Source organism: Ovis aries, chromosome 20 (assembly GCF_016772045.2).
Source record: "Ovis aries strain OAR_USU_Benz2616 breed Rambouillet chromosome 20, ARS-UI_Ramb_v3.0, whole genome shotgun sequence".
In the NCBI taxonomy this organism is placed as follows: Eukaryota; Metazoa; Chordata; class Mammalia; order Artiodactyla; family Bovidae; genus Ovis; species Ovis aries.
In genome coordinates this window covers 47,329,866-47,343,007 of record NC_056073.1, presented here as the reverse complement: position 1 = coordinate 47,343,007, position 13,142 = coordinate 47,329,866, and the positions used below count along the sequence as shown (strand labels likewise).

At 55.5% G+C, this 13,142-nt stretch overlaps 1 protein-coding gene across 6 annotated transcripts in view; it reads left to right on the top strand.

The window, feature by feature from the left end:
• Positions 1 to 13,142, top strand: part of RREB1 (ras responsive element binding protein 1) — a 164,003-nt gene that overhangs the window by 32,612 nt on the left and 118,249 nt on the right. For 2 of the 6 annotated variants that reach the window (XM_060403791.1, XM_042237045.2), the window contains exon 1: positions 10,755 to 11,009. The exons of 2 other annotated variants lie outside the window; for them this stretch is intronic. The gene's annotated coding sequence lies outside the window, so the exon portion shown is untranslated. Of the gene's footprint in view, positions 1 to 9,932; positions 10,259 to 10,754; positions 11,010 to 13,142 lie in introns of those variants that run through there. 2 more of the 6 variants (XM_060403788.1, XM_042237044.2) reach the window with 2 other exon arrangements.

Genomic DNA, 13,142 nt, shown 5'->3' with positions numbered 1-13,142 from the left:
GGAGAGAAAGCCAGGCAGTGCATAATACATTTTAGGAAAATTTTGGCTCCAAGTGGTTAACCATCAAACCAGAAATAACGCATCCCTCAAGGTATTTGGGTAGCTGAAGTAATAACAAACTGAGTATGACCGAAGTTGTAAAGGTGGCCCATCCCCAAGCCGCTGCTCAGCTTATCTTAGTGGGAGGATTTCATTGGCTGCTGTACTAAAGGGGATTTGGACATTTGAAATGACGTCTCGCCACTGCCTCCTGGCTTTCTGTTCTCTTTGCCAAAATCCCAGAAAGACTTTCCTCCCTCAATTTCCCGTGTTCCCCGTTGTTTCCAGCCCATCCCCACCGTTCCTTCCTATCTGTCGCACCGCTTCATATTTTGCAAATCATGTTCATTAAGAACCCGCATGGTGAGACTGCCCTGGTGGTCCAGTGGTTAAGACTCCATGCTCCCAAAGCAGGGGCCCTGGGTTCAATCCCTGGTGGGGGAACTAGGATCCCTCATGCCCCGTGGCACGGCCTGAAAAAAAAAAAAAAAAGGAAGCTGCACTGTGCCAGCCCTCCACTAAGTGTAAAGGGGGCATTAGCCATAACAGGCCCCAACTTCAAGCCTCCCCGGCCCCACTGAGGCTGTGCACCCCGTCTTAAGAATTCCCAGGCTTCTCCACACACTTCCCCTACTTCAACACCCTGATGGAAACTTCGTTTGTCCTTAGAGATATCACTTCCTGCAAAAGCCTTTCCGCAATAAGACAGGTTCTCCCGGTTCATGGGGAGGCCATGGAGCTGATGGCGTATTTTCTACTCGCCTTCCTCGCCAGGCCCTTGTCATCGTTGGGTCCCTCCTCCCTGCATCTATCACTTGGGCTGCCGATACTAAGCCCATCCGGCTGGGGACCGACACAGCAGAAACGTGCTTTCTCCCCGTTCAGGAGCCTGGAAGTCCAGATCAAGCGCTGGTTGGTTCCTCGGAGGCCGCTCTCCTCAGCTGGCAGACAGCACCTTCTCCCGTGGCCTCACATGGTTGGCCTCTTCTGTGTGTCTGATCTTTTCTTTTTACAAAATTATTATTTATTTTGGCCTCGCCTCATGGCATGTGCTGGAGAAGGGCATGGGAACCCACTCTAGTGTTCTCGCCTGGAGAATTCCATGGACAGGGGAGCCTGGTGAGCTACAGTCCAGGGGGACACAACTGAGTGAGTCACACACGCACGCACGCACGCACGGCACGTGGGCTCTTAGTTCCCCAACCAGTGATGGAACCCGGGCCCTCTGAGCTGGAAGCGCAGAGGGTGAACGCCTGGACCACCAGGGGACTCCGCGATCCCCTCTTCTCGTGAGGACACCAGTCCCGCTGGATTAGGGGGCGCCCGATGGCCTCGTTTCACGGAAGGACGGCGGGGAGGGCCGCACCCCGACACCGCCTGCCGCGGGGCCGCGACTTCAGCAGATGACTCTGGGGCGCCCGGGTTAGCCTCTGCGGCCTCCTGTCTCGGGGGGTCGCCCGTCCACAGCCGCCTCTTCTCATCCGCAGACGCCCGGCACAGGGCCTAAGAGGCCAGCCGCGCGTTCCTCTCCTCTCGGCCTCCTTCCCGCCCTCCCGCTCCTCAGCGACAGACCCTCCCGCCTCCACCGTCCCCTCCGTCGCCGAAGCCCACCGTCAGGCTGCCTCTCACGAGAGCCGTCCGCCGCCGCGTCTCCCTCCGCGCCGCCCGCCCTCGGGCCCGTCTGCCCCTCGCCGTCGCCGAAGCTGCTTTTCTGCCCCAGCCTCAGGCCGCTCCGCGCGCTCACAGCCCCGGGCCGCTTCCGGTGTCCGCTCGCCGGTGATGGATTTGAGTCCTGTCGGCTTCCGACCGTCAGTAATCCCTCCCAGATGTCTCGTCCCCTCCGCGGCTCCGTGGCGTCGAAGCTGCAGTCGCTTCCGGACTTCTCACCCCGGGCCTCTGCCGTCCGACCGCCTTCTGTAGTCACAGCCGAGGGACGCCGACGCCCACGACCTAACCCGGGACTTGGGCTTCTAGCATCTTCCCCCGTTCCCGCCTGCCGTGGAGCATGAATGATCCCTCTTTCCCCCCCAAGGCTGATCTGTCTACCATTTCTCCTCTGCCATAGACAGACAGGCAGACACCGTCACAAGCCGTCTTCTGTAACATCTCTATTCTCTCTCTCTCTGGGTCTACATTCCTTTCCTGTTGACATAAATGTCTATGGAGAACAGAAAGGGGTTTGTACCTGAGGTTTATGCGAAGGAGGGATGGTTAGAAACCAAAGGAGCAACACTGAAAGCCGGCCATTCCCTTCTTTTCCCAATTAAGTGACAGCGCAGACAATAGCGGCCCTTCTGCCAGGCTCCGGTCAAGGGCATTCTAGTCAGATTAGTCAAGACACTCAGGTAGGCATTTTTTATTAGCAAATGATTTAATTCTCAATTGACTAACAACAGCAAGGTTGATGACAGCAAGGGGGTCCAGCTCGGCTCTGCCAGGTCCCGGCCAGGCCGCCGGGGACCTCGGGAATCCGCCTGGGTGCCGTCAGCTGCAGGTCGTGGGTGGCGACACCACCTGCCAGGTTGGGGGCCGGAGCGGACTGAGCAAGATGATCCGCACGGGGGTCCTAGGGCAGCGCCTGGCGCATAGTAGGGGGCCAGTCCCTATTAGCTGCTATTCCGTTGCCATGGTCCCTTTTCTTTCTCCCTAACTTCTTGGAGCTTCAGGCCTTCACTTCCTTTTTTTCCAGTGACTCCTTAACCCCTTGCTTTCTGGCCTCTGCCTTGCCCTGTTAAGTCAATTTACTGTCTCAGATCTCACCCCCTTTGCAGCTGCTTGTCTTCATGCGTCTGTGACTTAACACCATTGACCACCTTTCATTGGCAGCTCACCGTCCCCACCCCGTGCCCCAACCAGCACCACCAGCCTTCTGCTCCTTCGGTTTCCCTGGGGTTGGTCAGCCTCTAGCCTTTTCCTGCCCGTCCCCTCTGCCCCCAGATGTCTCTCCAGGCCTTTTTCCTGGGTCCAGTCTCTTCTCGTCTTCCACACGCCATCCCCACTGATGTGTGGACCCATCGCCCATCCAGGGTCCCAAACTGAGACCAGGGAGGCAACTCCTTCAAAACTCTTCACTCTCCGCAACCACTTGAGACCAAGCCAGTGGATTCAATTTTCTTTACCATTTCCCACCTCTAGTCACCGCCTCTCTTCCCCCCACCTTTTTTTTTTTTTAAATCACACTGACAAGTGCCGATGTGTTATTAAGAAAGCCCACAAGGGGCTGAAATAGAGCATGGTGTGTTTGGGAGAAGAGACTATTTATGTTTTTTTTAAAACAAATTATATTTTTTTGTTTACTTTTATTTACTTTTGGTTTTGGCCGTGCTGGGTTTCTGTTGCCACACAGGCTTTCTCTGGTTGTGGGGAGCAGGAAGCTACCGTGGAGTTGGGGTGCACCAGCTTCTCGTTGCAGTGGCTTCTCTTGGCGGACCTCAGGCTCTCAGGTGCTCAGGCTTCAGCAGTTGTGACGTGTGGGCCTAAGTTGACCCACAACATGTGGAATCTTTCCCGACCAGGGGTTGAACCTGTGTCCCCTACATTGGCAGGCAGATTCTTTATCACTGGACCACCAGGGAAATACCCCTCCTGCTTAAAAAAATATATATATATTTATTGATTGGGCTGCACCAGGTCTTACTTGCAGCCCATGGGATCTTTGAACTTCATCGTGGCATGCAGGATCTTTAGTTTCGGGAAGTGCAATCTAGTTCCTTGACCAGGGATGGAACCTAGGCCCCCTGCATTGGGAGCATGGAGTCTTAGCCACTGGACCACCAGGAATTCCCTGTCCCTCTCTTTTTACCTTAACCCCTGTGCTGTCTTGTGTCACTTCTACAGATGCTCGAGTGGTTTCCCTTCATTTGATGTCATGCCCCACGGTCAGTGCTGCAGAGGGACTTTTTTCCTTCTCTTCCAAATCAAACTGGATAAATTCTACTGCATCTGTGTCCTAATTATGTCTCAAACTAATCCATTCTTCTCTACCTCTACAGCCAGCAACTGATGGAGTCCCTATCATTTCTTAGGTAGGCTCTTCTGTTAATTCCCAGCTAGTCTTCCCATCCCAAGGGTTCCAGACCTTTCTCCACGGTCCCATGAGGGAGGCTCTGTCTACCTCCTCAAGCTCTTTCAGGGCCTCAGCTCGGGACAGAGTGCAGGTCAGCCACAAGGGGTGCACGGGTCTCTCGGCTGTCCAGCCCATGAGCGATTCCTCCAGCTCCATCTCAGGCTGCCTCGCCCCGTCCACTCTGCTCCAGCCAGAGTCAGGGGTTTGCAGTTCAGGAAACTGACTTTGTTTTAGGCCTTTGTGCCCTTGTGCATGGGCTTCCCAGGTGGCGCTAGTGGTAACGAACCCACCTGCTTATTCAGGAGACTTAAGAAACGCAGGTTTGATCCTTGGGTGGGGAAGATCCCTTGGAGGAGGGCATGGCAACCCACTCCAGTATTCTTGCCTGGAGAATCCCATGGACAGAGGAGCCTGGCGGGCTACAGTCCACAGGGTCGCAAAGAGTCGGACACGACTCAGCAACTTAGGACACACGCATGCCTTTGTGCCTCCTGCTCACGGCTCCCTCTGCCTGGAGCACCCTGCATGCTCCTCTCTCTTGGCAGGAGGGACACCTCCATGTCTCCTGAGATTCAGCGGATTGCATCACCTCATTCCAGAGCCCTTCTCCAATGTCCACATCCTTTTCCTTCTTGGTTCTCTTCCACGGCATAGCTCCGTGGGTTCCATTATTTCCACTTCCAGTTCAGCGTCAGTTGCTTTGTCGCCTTCCATCTCCAGCGAACTTCCCCTTCTGCCCTTCTCATCAGACATGCATTCTCTCCATCGCCCGGCTGGGACCCAGGCATCGTCTCAGTCCTCACTTCTTCACCCCCCATCCCCACACCAGCTGCTTCTCTGCCGGTCCTTCCTCTGAAGTGACTCCTAACCATCTGTTCTCCATTCCTTCCCCCGCTTCCCACCCTAGTTCAGGCCCACATCCCTGAGGTTTGCCATGGATAGTGTTCAGAGCTCTTTGTGGGCTAGCCTTGGCCTGTTGACTTTTTAAAAATATATTTATTTATTTGTCTGCCCCAGGCCTTAGTTGTGGCACTGGGACTCTTAGTTGCAGCAGATGGGATCTAGTTCCCCGACCAAGGATCAAACCTGGGCCTGATGCATTGGGAGTGTGGAGTCTTAGCCACTGGACTGACAGGGAAGTCCCCTAGTCTCAGCCCATTGACTTTTGCTCTCACCTCTGCTGCTTTTTAAGTGTTATGATCCAGCCACACTGGAATCCTTCCTGGTCTCTGAAGAGGGCCCATAAGTTGCTGCCACCACGCCTTTCATCTGCTGTTTCTAATCCCCCTCTCCATCTATGAAATTTCTAACCATTCTCCATGGCTCAACCGCCCCCCCCCCCCATTACTTTCTTTTCTGTGAAGCCTTCCCCGATGACTTACTTGAAGTGATCTCTTTTCTCAGAACCTCTGAATTTTGTACCTGTTTAATGGTTCTTATTATATGTTGGCTTGCATTTCATCATTATTTCTTATGGATGCAGAGATTAGCTTGTAAACTCTTTTAAGCTATGGATTATAAATTATCCATTTTTGTATCACTTCACTACAGAACATAGTGCAGTTTCATGTATGTGTGTGTATATCTGTTTATCTACAAATAGATATATATCAGCTTTGTTGAGGTATAACTTACATAGTATGCAATTCACCCATTTAAAGTGAACAGTGCAGTGCTTTTACTGTATTCAGAGTTGGTAAACAATCACTGCAATCAATTTTAGAACATTTTTATCACCCCAAAAAGAAATGCTGTACACATTACAGTCAGTCCCTATTCCCTCCAAACCCTCAGCCCTAGGGACTATTAATCTACTTTCTGTCTCCATAGATTTGCTTATTCTGGACATACCGTATAAACAGAATTAGAACAGTGTTTGTCCTTTTGGGTCTGCCTTATTTCATTTTTGGGCTTCCCTGGTGGCTCAGCTGGTAAAGAATCCACCTGCAGTGCGGGAGACCTGGGTTTGATCCCTGGGTTGGGAAGGTCCCCTGGAGAAGGGAATGACTACCCACTTCAGTATTCTGGCCTGGAGAATTCCATGGACTGTATAGTCTATGGGGTCTCGAAGAGTCGGAAACGACTGAGCGACCTCCTGTTTCTTATCCCATTTAGTATGTTTTCAAAATTGATCCGTGTTGTAGTGTGTACGTCACTCCTTTTTATGGCTGAATAATATTCCATGCAACACGTTTTGTTTATCCACTCACCAGCTGATGGGTATTTGGGTTGTTTCTATTTTTTAGCTGCTATGGATAATGCTGCCATGAACATTCGTGAACAAGTTCTTGTGTGGATGTATGTTCATCTCTTATGGCGTAAGAGTGGAGTGGCTGGGTCAGATGTAACTCTATGCTTAATGTTTTGAGGAACCATCAAGTTGTTTATTTATTTATTTTTAAGTATTTTTATTTGGTTGCATCAGATCTTAGTTGCAGTACACAGGACCTTTGCTGCATCTGTGGGATCTCTTGTTGGGGTGTACCCTACATGTGGCACCCAGGCTACAGAGCGTTTGGATTTAGTAGTTGGGGCCTTTCAGGCCTAGTTGTTCCTCGACATCCAATCAGGGATCAAACCTGTGTTCCTTGCATCACAAGGTGGATTCCTAAGCACTGGACCACCAGGGGAACTCCCCATCAAAAAGCTGCTTTTCAAAGTGACTATAGAGTTTTACATTTCCACCAGCAGTGTGTAAGGAGAATTCTATCTTCCCACCGACAGCACTTGTTATTATCTGCCTTATTTCTTACAGCCATTCTAGTGGTGCCTCATCATGGTTCTTCTTTTTTTTTTTTTGGAAGGATAATGGCTTTATTGAATTTTGGTGTTTTCTGTCAAACCTAACATGAATCAGCCATAGGTGTACATTATGTCCCCTCCCTCTTGAACCTGCCTCCCATCTCCCTCCCCATCCCACCCCTCTGGGTTGATAGAGCCCCTGTTTGAGTTCCCTGAGATATACTGCAAAGTCCCATTGGCTATTTTACATATGATAATGTAAGTTCCCATGTTACTCTCTCCATACATCTCACCATCTCCTCCCCTCTCCCGTGTCCATAAGTCTGTTCTCTATGTCTGTTTCTCCACTGTTGTGTTGCAAATAAATTCCTCAGTGCGATCTTCCTAGATTCCATATATATGCGATATTTCTTTATCTTTCTGATTTACTTCACTCTGTATAACAGGCTCTAGGTTCATCCACCTCATTAGAACTGACTCAAATTTGTTCCTTTTTATGGCTGAGTAATAGTCCCTTGTGTATATCTACCACAGCTTCTTTATCCATTCTTCTGTTGACGGACATCTAGGTTGCTTCCATACTCTAGCTATTGTAAATAGTGCTGCAGTGAACACTGGGGTACATAGGTCTTTTTCAGTTTTGGCTTCCTCAGGGTCATTGTGGTTTTGATAGCATGACTCTTTCTCCCTATTAGATGTTCAAAAAATATTTGTTGGATCAAGGATATTTATGGGTAATATGAACCAACAGACCTTTGGACAGCTCATTTGACTTCCAAGTTTATAAATTAGCTAGAAAAGATGAATGCACAGCTCATCATCATTTCAAAAGTTGCTTATAGGCTGTTTTCTCAACTAAATAGGTTGCCAGTATTACCACGGTGATGCTATCGAGGTGATCTGTCCTAAAAATTCATGTAGCTTTGCAGGTTTGAATGTATTTTACAGAATAAGCTAAATACAAGCAAAATTCCAGTTTTGATATGATTCCTATTCAGAAACGTACCACTGAGTGGGGAGACCAGGAAAGGCAACATCTAACTGGGGGCATGCGGTGAGGCTGGAGAGGAGGCTTAGAAAAATGCCATTACTAAAGTTTCTCTGGGTTGAGTTTTCCTCTGTCAACAGCAGACCCTGGGAAATGTAACAGGTTCTGAAAACTTAATTTTGATGACTCTGGACATCAGAGAAACAGCCAGCTGAATCAGTTCCCTCTTGGGCAGCTGATTATCTCAAGTCAGAGGTAATGGTGCAACTGCTTTTGCTTGGTTCTAGAGAGTTCTGTCTTGGCCAGAACCCATCCATTTAATCCATCCCTGGGTCGACACTTCTGTCTGCTGTCCTGAAAACCAGAGATCCACTGAAGGCCACCAGTTAAAGGCCTGGGACTGGGCTTACAACTTTGGATGGTGAGCAAGTGTATTCAGAGGAACTGGCGTGGAACAGGGTCGAAGGTCATAGTAAGTAGATAGTAGCCAGCTTTCTGTCTGTATAACATCATCTTGCCTAACCTCACATGGGAGACTCTACAGAAGCGTTCTCAGCCCCCAGTTGAGAGGCCCCCCGTCATCTTTAGAATTTGGGGCGTGTGCAGTGTTTGTTTTTTACAACCACAATCACCCTTATCTTTCTGAAGATGTTTCCAAAGGCTGACAACAGGCCCCTTTCAGAAGCTCGGTAGGAAAAGTATTAACAGGTGGAAACATGTCAGCCACTTTATGGAGGAAGCGCAGCCCAGGCCTGGTTTCTCTGGGCTTGGGTGATAACTTGGGCCGCCGCAGCCAGGGCGAAGCTGGTGGCTGGAGCCCTGGAGATGGCGAGCGGCTCAGAGGAGGGCCCCAGCTTTTCAGAGCTGAAACAGGAGCCCTCTGAGAGAAAGAGATATTGCATGTGGCTTCCCTGATGCCTCGGAGGGCGACAAGGATGACACAGCATCAGCCGTGCCATCGCGGGGTGGGGACCCAGGGGGGCCGCCCCTTGGGGTCAAGGCAGCCCCCCGCCGCCGAAGCATCAGTTGTGGAGCGCGGAGAAGGGAAGGCGACAGAGGCCGAGGCAGCGCTGATGGAGAACGCGGTGCTGGGGCGGCAGTCCCAGAGCAAGAAGTACTGGGCCCTGCGAGAGAAACAGCCCGGAGTTGGGGGCGGGGTGAAGCGCCAGTTCCTTCATCTCCCGCCCCGTCGTCTGCCTGTCCCACCTGGATGCACAGGGAGGACCGCGTGGGGAGGGAACGGTGCGGGTGGGGCTCGGCTCCCGCATCTGCCTCTGAGACCAAGAGGGGCGGTGTCGGGTCAGGGGACGGCCCACACCGCGGCACCCCCCTCGCGGCCTCCGAAGTGCCCCTCTCGCGCCTCCCAGGCGTCGCTGCCTCTTCCCCTCCTCCGTTAAAATAGTGAAACAAACCACCGAGTGAAGTGATGGAGAGCCGGGGGCGGGGAGTCGCCCGCAGTGAGGGGCTGGACTGGGGAAGGGGGGCGTGCGGTGGTCCATGAAGGTGGACGGCCGGCAAAGAGCGCCGCGCAGGTCGCATCGCGCTCGGCCGCCGCCGCCGAGACCCTTCCCCGGGGGATGGGGGGCGGCCCGAGCCCTTCTCCCGCTGGGCCCCCGGGGGCGCCCGCGGAGGGCGTGGGGGCCAACCTGGGGCTGCGGTGGAGTGGGGCGGGGGTCTGCAGTGTCCCGCCATCCCGGGGATGGAGACTGCAGTCAGCCCGCTAAAATCGGGGCGGGGGGCTGCGGCGGGGCCCGCAGTACCCCCCACCCCCCAGCCCAAGCGCGGCCGCCGCCGCCGAGACCCTTCCCCGGGGTGGGGGGCGGCCCAAGTCCTCCTCCCCCTGGGTCCCCGGCGGCGCCCGTGGAGGGCGTGGGGGCCAACCTGGAGCTGCGGTGGGGGTGGGGTGGGGGACTGCAGCGTCCCTCCATCCCGGGGATGGAGACTGCAGCCACCCCGCTAAGATCGGGGCGGGGGGCTGCGGCGGGGCCCGCGGTCTCCCCCCCACCCGCCCCCCGGCCCGAGCGCCGCCGCCGCCGCCGCCGCCGCCGCCGCCGCCGCCGCCGCTCAGTAACACGTCCCCAGGAGACGCGCAGGAGCAACACGTGATGTGTCTACTTATCAGGGTGAGAGGGGGAGAGCGGGGCTCCGAGCGTGCAGGCGGGCAAGCGGGGCGGGGGGCCGGGGCGGGGGCCGGGACGGCGGCCGGGGCGCCGGGGTCGCCAGCTCCTCGCCCACCTCCCTCCCCGCGGGGCGAAGCGGAGGTGGGGGGGAAGCGACTGCGGAGTTGATGAACTTTGCACATCCAGAAACGCCATTTTGATTCCTTTTCCGGAACAAGTTTGCATCTCTGCTCGATCCCTTCCCGCAGCCCACCAGTCCCCTCGGCGTCCTCGCCCGGGAGCCCCCAGCGCCCTGGCCCGGCCGTGAGTACGCGCCCCCGGGCGTTCTGGCTCGCGGTCCCTCGGGCGGCCGCGAGATGTCCGGGGCTGAGCCGGGAGCGGCGACCTTTCCGAAGAACTTTTGGGGATGTGGGGAGGGTGAGGTCTGCGTAGGGCGCGCCGCACTTTTCGAACTCCGCGTCTCCCCCGGGGGCCGCGAGGACCCGGGAGCCACCCCCCACCGCACCCCACGGCCGCGGCGCTGCGTGCGCTCGGGGGGCCGGCGTGGGATGAGCCGGGCAGCCCTCGCCCCTCGGGCTGCTGCGCGCCGGGCCGCTCCTCCTCCCCGCGTCCTCCCCCCTCCTCCCTCCTCCTCCCTCCTCCTCCTCCCCTTCCTCCGCTCCCTTTCCCCTTCCCGAGCCGCCGGCTCTGCCAACCAGCTCCCAGCGCGAGCCGCCGGCCGCAGCGCCCCGCCGCCGGGGGACCTGATGCGCATCCATATTAGCCGTCCGAGCGCAGGAATCCGGCCCGACCCGCGCCGCCGCGCCCGCCGCCGCATTTATTTTTAACCGAGCCCCGCCGGGGGGACTCGGAGGGTGCGCGCCTGGCCGCCCAGAGACATCTTCCCAGCGCAGTTCTCCATCTTCCGCCCTCTCTCTCTCTCTCTCTCTCCCCCGACATCCCTCCCCCCCCTCCATGTGGGAGGGGAAACTCTTCTCCTACATACTTTCGAGTCCCTCTCGGGCCGAGAGGAGCGCGGAGATGACGGCGCCCGCCCGCCCGCCGCCGCCGCCAGGTATCCGGGGGTGCCATGCTCGGGGGGTGCCACGCTCGAGAGGGGGGGGTGCTCGCCGGGGGTGGGGGGATACCGCGCGGTGGGAAGCATCCGCCGCGCCCTGCGCTGCGGACTTTGATCGTCTCCGGCGGACGGCGCCGGCCCCGGAGGGGCCCTGCGCCTTCGCCGCTCCCGGCTCGTGGCTGCTAGTCACGCCGACCATCGCGCCCCGGGTGACCGCGCGAGGGGCGGGGGGGCGCGTCCGTGCGTATTGTTCTCTGGCCTTTCCGCTGGCGGTGTACGTGTTTTCGTGGGAGCCATCGGTGTGGAGCGGAGCCTGCATCGCGGGGGGGGGGGGAGACCTCGGCGCCCGGCGCCGTCACGAGCACAGGAAGGAGGCCGGGAGCATCCGAGGCGGGGCCGCCGGGGCCCGCTTCGCCGCCCAGCTGTGGAGCGCGCTCGGAAACTTTTGTCCGCCGCCCGCTGGACCAATTTTTTTTTTTTTTTTTGCCGAGTTGTGGGGCTTCCCTGCCTCCTCCCATCCCAGCCCCGCAGCGTCCAGCAAGGCCGGGATGGCGGGGGGGGGAAGGGGCTGGCGTCCAGGGGCTGGGGGACCCAGTGCGCCCCCCGCGCTCCCCCCTCCTCCTCGGCCCGGCCCCCCGCGCCCACCCGCCCCCACCTCCCGGCTCGCGGTCTCTTAGGAAACTGCGACCTTAATGGTTGCTAAGGAGCAGGGGAGGTCCTTCCCGTCGCCGGCCCCCTCCCTGGGAGCGGCGCGTTCTCTGGACCCGGCCGAGGGTCGCGTCGAGGATGTGAGGGCTCGCTCCCCGCCGCCCGCCGGGCCAGGGGAGGCGCGTGAGTGCGGGGCGCGCTGGTCCAGTCCACTCCTCGGCGGGGCCACTTTGCTTTTCGGACGGGCCGGGGGTCGGGGGGGAGGGCGATGTGTGGGTGGGGGGCAGCAGAGAACTCCCCCCACCTCCCGGGCGCGGGACCGACCGGTTGACAGGCGCCGCGTGCAACTCGCGTCCCGCGTCCGCGGTGCATCCGTGATGGGTTATAAAAGAGGAGAAAAGTATTTCTCCTTGCTCAGCACATTTGCCCTGCCTGGCTCCTTACTGGTTAGAAGATAGAACGTGAGCCCAGATCCGGACGAGCAGTTCACATTCCATTACGAAATTCTACACGGCTTCAGAGCCAGCAGCAGCACACATTCGGGCCACTTTGGAGTTTTTTCGGCTTCTTCTTTGGGGGTGGTGGTGGTGGAGAGATGGAAAGGCGAATTAAAAAAAAAAAAGCACAACTCTGGGGTATGCTGAAAAACCTGTCTGAGGGTTTTCAGCAGCAGAAACATTCACCCCACGCTTGTTTTAGAGTTTAGATTTAAAAGCCCGTGGAAATGGAGTTTGCCTGTTGGATAGAGATGCTGGAAATAGCGAGGTGTTTCTGTCTTGAAGAAGGGACTGGAGGTGATTTCTGCGAAGGCTGCCGAGTCGTTAATGTGCATCCCATGTTTCCCGGGTAGTTTTCTTCTAGATATGCGATGGTGTGTGCCTGCGCGCGAGTGTGTTCGAATTTAATTGATGTGGAAAGCAGAGAAAAGGGAACTGCAAAGAAAAGGATGGTTTTTGTTTTGTTTTTCCCCACGGCCCTTAAAAGCATCCTCTAGGGTTGGTGCCTTCTGGAGAAGGCAGGTATGGTTCTAAGTCCTAATGTAACCCGGAAGTCTTGTTAGAGGCTGAAGCCTTGACTGAAAAATTTTTTCCCTCTCGCTTTCTTGTTTTAAACGTGTAGTTCTTTTCTTCCTTCGAGAATCACACAATCACACAAATTATTCTTCAAGTAATTTATGCAAAGGTGAGTCACTAATTTTAGTTATTTCCCCACCCCCCCCATCTTTTACCTTTGCCCCTTGGAGGAAACTTCTGGGTATCCTCTCATGGATCTTGCTTTGATGTGTTTTGGGCTTTGGTTACACTGATGAATTAAACATTTGAATGGCTTTTATCAAGTTTTAAATGTGTGAAAAAACACCTTCCTTCCCACCCCACCCCCCTTTACAAAAGAAAGGGAGAGCCCTTTGATTTGTTATTTGTTTACCTTGTGCTTCATTTTAGGTTGTTAATGAACTTGCACTGTTTTATTATTCTAAAAAAT